Source organism: Drosophila novamexicana, unplaced genomic scaffold (genome assembly GCF_003285875.2).
Source record: "Drosophila novamexicana strain 15010-1031.04,08,12 unplaced genomic scaffold, DnovRS2.1 tig00004560-arrow-pilon, whole genome shotgun sequence".
Taxonomy (NCBI): Eukaryota; Metazoa; Arthropoda; class Insecta; order Diptera; family Drosophilidae; genus Drosophila; species Drosophila novamexicana.
In genome coordinates, this window is record NW_020825054.1 from 1,875,063 (window position 1) to 1,884,420 (window position 9,358).

The following is a 9,358-nucleotide window of genomic DNA, read 5'->3' on the forward strand; positions in this document are numbered from 1 at the left end:
ATTTAAAGTGGGCGAAATCCCACAAAAAGTCCATTAAATTGACTTTTGAAAGGAAAACTTAGCGGCGCTTATGTAAATCAAATCAAGCCGATCAGATGTTTGTTAAAAGATGCTGTAGTTTTGCCACTCACATGTTACCAAAAACCGATACTTGACAATGGAACACCAATTTGTGATGTTTGAAATTGTAACATTTCCTAAGCGTAGTGGAATGAGGTTATGAGTAATTTGTTGTTAGACTTTGATGAAAACGGAGTGTGAAAACAGCCTCAAGATACACACGTTTTCTGACAAATATTTGAAAAATGCACAAAAGAAAATTGGGATTAGTATTGATTAAAGTACGCTGAACAGAACATTGTTGTGGATAATAGTCCATTTTTATACCCTGAAACCATTGAAAATAGGTTAAAAGGGTAAAATGTATTGATGAAAATGTATGTAAGAGGCAGAAGGAGGCATCTCCGACCCCATAAAGTATATGGGTTCTCAGAACCTATAAGAGCTAGAGACATGAAATTGTGAAAATAGGTGTAGGTCCTCCTAGTCCATGCGCAGATCGAGTTTGTTTCCGATAATCGATAACCTACATCGTTTCCAAGCAATCGATAAGAATCGATATCGAAATTCTGTTTTTTGAGCAAATTGAGTAAATAATAAAAACTAGAGTCACCAAAGGTGATATGTTTAAGCTACAATTTTAATGCAATTGATTTGAGAATATAAAAATATTCTATGATACAATAAGATATTATGTAGAAAATTTCATTAAGCTCAGTTAAGAAACACACAAAAGTTTTATGTTATGATTGCCTACGCGGCAGCTACAATAAGATATTATGTAGAAAATTTCATTAAGCTCAGTTAAGAAACACACAAAAGTTTTATGTTATGATTGCCTACGCGACAGCTAGCGAAAATTCCAAGAATTTCTGTATACATGTACACACACACATTCATGCGCGTCTGCTTCAAATTCAACCAACATCATTGCAATTGTGATTGTATTGTTTTCTGTGCTGCTATTTTAATTCGTTTTTTCTCAATAATACCCAATTATTGGAGTTGCGAGCTCTAACCCTGCCTGGCGAAATTTTTTTCTTCCTATTTATCTCTATTACTACAAACGAGCGAGTAGCGCGAGCTGCATTTGGTGTTGGAATAAGAGGATACAGGGTATTTACAAGTCGGTAGCTCCAGACTAGAACCTTGCTACATTCGGAATTGGACATTTTGCAAAGCAATAACTATATAACGTTTTTATAGCCTTGAGACCTATTCACGACGATTGCAAGCTGTTGTGCTAGAGCAGAAGAGTAGCTGACCCCATTGTTAGCTCATAACCCGCCCCATCATTTTTTTTGCAGTTCTGTTCAGTCAATTGACACCAACTGTGCCTGGCTACGCAATGTTTCGCTTAATTGATACAAAAATTGACCTCAGGCCCGCACACATCAACATCAACAACAACAAGGATATACCACCGGAAACACAAACAAGGGAAACTAAAAGTTTTTCAAGTGGAGCTTCCAATTCGCGTCAAAAACTTGCATCATCATGGTGACCAATGCACACAAGCGTGTGTGTGTGTATTTTCGTTTATTTGTGTGTGCGCGCATGGTCCACTTCAATAAATGGCTGGCAAAACCGGAAGGTGCCCACACGACTCTCGTCAGGAACTCGGCTATATATCCCGTGAAAATGGGTGTGTGTTTTAAAGCGCCGCAATTTTCCAAACAATTATTGCCATTTGTGTGGCGAGTACTTCAACTTACGGATTAGCCATTTTTGATTAGTACCAATCTAAAATTGCAACGAATGGTACATTGCAACATTTGGAATATTATTTCTCGTATACGACAATACTAAAATACTACAGGTTATTCACTTATGAACTTTTACAAAAGTGCTTGTCAACGAACTGAAGACGTAAATTATCTTAAAAAAAAAATGTTCTTTCCTTTAAAGTTCTATAATTTTCGGATGAGTGATTAAACAACTAATTAAGTACATAGCTCCATTACAGACCGCGAAGAGTGAAGACACTTAATTCATGTGACTCTTGCAAACAGAACAAGTAAGAGGGAGCTCCCGACTAGGGGATACCCGGAACCTTCTTCTTTCAACACCAAATACAGATCGCGCTACGCGCTTCTTTGCTTTAATAGTAATACAAATGAATTTAAAAAAAAAAGTAGTTTCCTCCGTAGGGTTTCGATTACCATTTTTATTGATTGCTTGAAAACAAACCCGTGCTGCGCTTGGACTAGGAGGACCTGCAGATCTTCTGATCTCCTTGCGTTTATACATACGGACAGACGGAAATGGTCATATGGACATGATCAAGAATATGCATACTTTATGGGGTCGGAGATGCTTCCTTCTGCCTGTTACATACATTTGCACAAAAACATTATACCCTTTTTAACCATTTTTAGTGGGTTAAGGGTGTAAAAAGAAATGTAACTCTACATTTTTACACCTTCTGGTGTGCAATTTTTATGAATTTCACAAAGTTTATTTTATCTAGAGCTGCATCAAAGATATCCATAGAGCCCTTATTGTTCGACGTAAAAATATAAATGTCAAGACTTGTTAAACTATTTGAGCGATATTTTAACGCAGACACCCAAAATTTACGATTTTAATTTGGTTGGTCAAGCGGAAATATCAAAATCTTTTCAAAACTCTTGTTGGTTGCCGGATTTTGGTCTTATGTAATATGTCTTGTGTATATTTTTATGTAATACTTTAATTCATTCAATATTGTATGTTATTTTATTTGCGTTGATGTTGGACTTTTTGGGCACAGCCAATTCCCAGCCATTCCTCATAGTTTGAAAAAATGTTTGTTTTACCGCTTTATTATTATTGCCGTTTATAATGCATAATAAAATAAAATAAAAAAAATATGTTTGTTTGGCAATCAATTTTGTTGCGCAGCTCAATCGTTTTTAATTTATTCAATTTGTTTTTTTCGCACACAATTGTCATAAATGTGATAGTTGAAGTATGAAACCTTTTTTGTATAATTATAACATTATCGTTAGCAGAATCGGCGGGATCGAAATACATTATCATATCATTTTCATAGAAAGTTTTTTTCAAGAACTCCCAACAAAGCCTTTTAAATTGTGTTACCCTACAAAGCTCATAATATTATTGATAGTCTCTCCATCTGTTTAAACGAGTAATTTCATAGAGTTTATAGGAGCTAGAGGTTTTGTTTAGAACACGTTATTGGTAAGAACTAAGTTTATTATCTGAGAAATCTCAGACATTATGAAAAAATGTATTATTCAGTAAAGTCTTCTTTTAACTTCAATTTTCTTCAAATTGTGCTTAGATCCATGTACAATAATTTGTTCCATAAGAGAAGATATTGCAAGTGAATCCATCTAAATGTTTTACCTAATAATAACCAGCATAAAGGCAGCTGTACAAAAGCTTAATCAGAACATTTTCTACGCACACATAACATATAATATAAACATATATACATATTTATGGCAATATAGAAGTCATTGCTGTGCATTAAGTATACGCCGCATGTGTTAACGTCTTTTCATAAATCTTATTCTACACTTTTGTATTTTATTGCAAAAATGCGCATCGTGTGCAATGACTATGAAAAGAGTTATTCCAAATGAACCTTGAAGTGCGCGTGTGTGTGAGTGGTGGGTGGGCTGTCGGTAATGTTGGATAGGACATGAACAAAGCTGTAGAACAAAAATGTCGAAGACAAAGGACCAGCCATAAAAGCGTGTTGACAAAGGCATGCAGTGTTTACAAAAATACAGAATATGAAAACTAGCACACACATGCCCACCGACACGTACAGACACACACACTCATATGTGGGCGTGCAAGCGAATAGCAAACAAAGAAAAAGAAAATGCGTTTTCTGAAAATTAGCAATTTCTACGTTGTGGCTACTTTAAGTCATGATTTAAATTGAAAAGAACAAAAAGCTTAGTTCGTAGATTATACATCAAAACATGGACGGTCTCTATGAGTTTATTAAAACGTATATTTTTATTGAAGAGCAGTTATACATTTTTAAAATATATTTGACTTGATTGTGAAGCAATATTGTCATGGAATGTTGATTAATATGAGGTTCAGAGAGTATTTTACCTTCATATTACTTTTCACATGCAACAAACAAGAATATACTAGATTTTTTCTGATGCAATTGCAAGCTGATTTTCGTCGCCCGTTTTTTGTTTCTTCTCGACCTTTGCTTCCGCGTTTATCATGTAGCGATGGTCAACTGGGCGTGTTTTTATTGACAAATTTAACAATGCCCTGAAAAAATAAATAATAAAAAAACAGCAACAGCAATAAAAGTCCAGCTGTGTAAAGTGCGTTTACACACGCACACATCATACAGATAAATAAAATGAAATATCGAAACGGAAGCACCCGAAAATTGCCTTTAATTTTTCAGTTATTTTTCGGGGCACTAATGTTCTTGTATTCGATTACAGTCCTCTGAGAGAACGCGTATGTGTAACTTCAAAAGCTTGTCGCTTTCCAGGACGATATAAAATACTTAACTTAATTTATCTTTTTTTACAAAAAAATAAAAGCAAATAGTAGACCTAAGTTACCGATTACCCAATACTATAACAGATATAATAGATTGCAATAATAGATTGTAACGATTTCCGGCTTCAGAGTTTAAATGTTGATAATCGGTTGGAAATACATCTTTCTAACTTTGTCAACAGATTATTCAGAGTATTAACATCACACATCTACACCTGGCAGTCCATGTCCTTATATCCTATCAAACAAACCGACAATAAAAATATCAATTGCCTTTGTCTGCGGAAGTGAGAGGCATTAAAAATACGTACAAAATTAGGTGATGAAACGAAATATTGCAATAGAATCTAAAGCGTTGAATTAAACTTGGCTTGCTCTCTGTTTTTACACCACACATTGCTTAAGTAAAAAAACACTTTCTGAATAGCGTGAGAATCAATTGTCAGGATACTTTTAGATGTGTTTTGCTGCCAAATAGTAAGAGCTAGGCAGCTGAAACTTTAACTGTAGTTACCTTATGTGATGAAGCTGTATGAAACTTTTTTGTTTACCATCCTATAGGCCTTAATCCATATCTAACTATTGAAGCAGTGGGGTGGCAAGGATACGAGAGATATGTGGCATGAAAGTGGTAGTCCTCGTGCCCTAATGATGTTGATGTGGGTTGCAGCAGTTGCGATGAGGCTCCTGCACGCCATTGGCCAATATGCAGACTGATTATTGGTTTTAACTGCGACTAATATATATCAAATCAGCATGTATATGCACAGAAAAAGTAACAGAAAGGGATAGGCAGGGTGGGAGAAAGACAGCTAGACAGAAGGCCAGACTGGTGGACAGTTAAGCCACACGCAATAAATTGAAAAATCCATTTGACTGCAAATTGCGCAAGGATCTGCGGCGTGCCATAAATCTTGTGTTATTTTTGGAGCTGCCCATCATATGGGCCAGCTTCGTTCAACAATGGGAAAACTAACAGGACCGCGCTACTTCTAGATAAAACATGGCCTAGAACACGACACAGCGTGTGAACATCTCCATTTACGATTTGCCCGCCCTGGACACAGGACGCACGAGACAAGACTCTGTTCACATGCATGTAACTATGCATATCTGTGGGCCGCTCCTCAACTTAGCGTAAGCACTTTAAATTACACAATTCTGAACGCAATTAAATTGTAGTCACTGTCCCCTACCCGCGCTACAAGGCGCACGCCAGATGTTATGTTCATATGTTATTAAATATTAGCTCATTCGGCTATGGAACTTCAGGTTGAGCTACACGAGCCTTCTCTTATATTTTTGTCTTATAGAAGAATGACCAGCTTTTGAATGACGCCAAGAGTTGATGCAGGCTTGAACGATTCTCTGCATTGATTGTGAAACTGTAATTAGTTTATTTACGGTAAAGTACACTATTAGTATTTTGAATATACTTAGTAAAATAATTTATGTCTGAGTAAGAACAAATCGTCAAATCTGAATATATAAAATATTTTATTAGACATCATCATTATGGCTGAAATATTGTAAGTGTCAATCATGCAATTTGTGATCAAAATATATTTTTTATCTTCACTTATATGTAAAATATTTTAAAATACTTTTCAATATCTATGTTCTTATAGAATTTCAGCTTTTTACATATGTAAGCTTAGAAATTTGTTTTTAAATTTAGTTCTATATTAATATTATATCGATATAATATCCTGTGCATATTAAGAAACTTTATGTCTTGATGTTACTGTTTCTACAGGTTGCCAGATTACCAGCATGCTTGGTGATGACTTCAAAGGAAATACGAATTGGCACCACAATTCAACGAAAATCGGCCTTGAATTTATTCTGCCCACACGCGGGCACACATACGCAATCAAAAGCAGGGGATCACCCACACACGTTTTCTGATGCAGACACAGTATGCGAGATTTATGGTTTTCCAGGCCTAGCTGCCACTTCTCGGGACTAACACTTTCTGATGCAACTAAAATTCGCGGCCCAGTTAAAAAAGTTATTTACGGCAAACTTCCGCTGCTTTGAGGAGAGGATTGTAGGGCGCATTGTAATGGTCGCGAATACCTTGGCGCATTTTTGGTATAGTTTTGTTAAGTTCTTTTTGAGCAGTACAATCTTGCCTAAGTTGAAAGCCCATTTTGCATTGCTTGCTATTTGAAAATTATATTATATACTTTAATCAACTCGAATAAATCTTGGGGTAATTAATTTCTTCAACACGCTTTTTGCCAGGCAGGCGGCTAATAATATTTATTTCCATTACGGCCCGAGATCTTAAATTTAATTTTCAATACTTGATAACCGACCCCAATGGCCATTTGACCAGAAGCAAAGCCATGTCTTTATCAACTTTTTGCACCACACGAGGTTGAGGGTAAAAGGTGGCTGACACTACGACACTTGTGACCGGGAGGCCAAACTGCAGGGACAATGCATGCTTGTAATTAAACAAGTGAGAGGCTCTTGTCGGAAGCTTCCGACAAGGCGATACCCTGAACCCTCTTCTACCAACAGCAAATGAAAGTCGCACTACGCACTCCTCTGCTTTAGAAGTAATAAATAAAAGGACTTCTTGCAATTAGCGACGCAAACGCCAGTCAAAACACGTTTTCCTTAATAACTTCTGTGTTTCTTAGCTGATCTTGATGGAATTTACAGTAGATTAGTAGATCTTATTGTGCGAATGAATAGTCGAGTATTCTCAAATGGTCAATTGCATTCAAATTGCGGCCTTCATTGAGCGACAAATCAAGTTATTTACTTAATTTATAGTTATGTGGAGGTAGCGGGAAGGAGGCGAAGGTAGCTATAAAGTGATAAATATTTGATATATATATTATTTTATAAGTTACATGCCTAGTTTGGCGGCTCTAGCTCTTATAACTTACGAGATTTGCTCATAAAAGAGGATTTTGATATCGATTTTTTTTTCGATTATTTAAAGACCGGGCAAGTTATCAATTATGGGAAACAAACTCGTACTGCGCGAGTACTAGCAAGACCTCTTATAGGCTTTGAGATCCTTGCGTTCATAAATATCGACAGATGGACGGACTATGGAGAGATAGACAGATGGACATGGTTAGATTCTCTCGGCTATTGATGTTCATCAAGAATATATATACTTCATGGGGTCTGAGATGCATCCTTCTACCTGTTACATACATTTGAACAATTACATTATACCCATTTTTAATGGGTTCAGGGCATAAAAATCTAATTATTACACCCATGCAGAAGGTATTTTAATTGTATTACAAAGCAGTCCGAGCAGAAACTTCGTATGGTGATAATATATATAGCTTCATTTATGTTTCCCATTCCATAACAAACTGGATATAATATGCTAAATCCGCGTCTTTATGCAAAATTTGGTGGCCTACAAAGATTAAATTCGAAAAGCTAGAAGAAAAGCAGACGGACCAAGCACGACTGTTTCGGAGATGCCTCATAACTTTATGTTCACTCTTTGTTCAACTAGGGGGTATATCGGATTATTTATCCCAAAGGATTTGACTTTTTCCGTTATGCTTGCAATTCTTAACAATTTAAGGCAGGGCCAAGGCGTTCCAAATTATATGTGAAGGCACAAAATATTGCGTGATATAATTTTGTTATTTATCCTTAGGGCACCTGGAGAAATATCTATTCACTTGCGACGGCTGCTAGAACGCTCTTTTGACAGCAACGGTTGTCAGCAAAATATTGTTAAACTCATTTAAGGATAATTGAATACTAATTTGAACGCTTCGATTGCCTCACAATATATTGAACAATTGAGTTTTGACAGGTGCCCTGGGCATTTTCGCTTATATATCAAAAAGTGGACGTGTGTGTGTGTTTCGTTTGCATACCAGCGTCGCCTTGGCTGTCATTTACAACTGGCTGACAAATTGTTCTCGTACTCGACTGACATGTTGACCTCAGAACGCAGAGTATCTAGCCTTACGGTAGAGGCTTGTCCCCGATTCGCTTAGATGCCTGACACTTTTTCAGGTGAAAACGTCTGAGAAATGCATTTAAACTGGGAGCTAAGCTAAAAATGATTTAAGTTTTGATAACCTTTGAAAAATTCCTGCAGCTGTGTTGCTCAAACCTTTCCGCTGTCCGGCGGTTGTCCGTCCTGACTGATTCGCTCTCTCTGGACAACTTTTGCCAAGCGCTAAGCTATCCTTTTATGAAAACTTAGACAAACGCTCCGCCCAGGCAAAAACATTTTACTTAAAGTTTAATATCAGACGAAGCCAAGTGAAAGTTTCATTTGCGGTTTTTTTTTAATGGTAAAAAAGCAAAAGGACGAAATGAAATGGGAGACTGAGTTACAAAATTACTTTTACCTACTGTCAGTGAGGGCTCCCCTAGGATATTCCCGTGTATTAAGCAGCAGCCGCGCAGTTTCTTTAGCTGCTTTTAGGCTTCTCGTTAGTTTGCCCTTTGTTTCGCAGTGAGAAGAGGTCAAGAGCACCCACTAGTGTGCAAAACGGATATTCACATACACAGAAAAAGTTTATTCTGGTCAGGAACATCAAACTCGCATATTTCAATAAAGGCATATTAAGAATTATAGAAGCTTAAGCTTTCGACGTGCACACACATCCGTGCTTCAGAGCCTTTGCATATTTGCGTATTCTTACACTGCATATATGTAATTATGTGTAACCTGTAACTTCGGTTTTTCTATTTCGAATTTTATTAAATGGCGTATAAAACGTATACCTAGGCTCAAGGCTCTACCTTTAACAATAAGGGTTTCTTATTTTGGCTGAAGTAGCGGCTATCCAAAATAAAATAA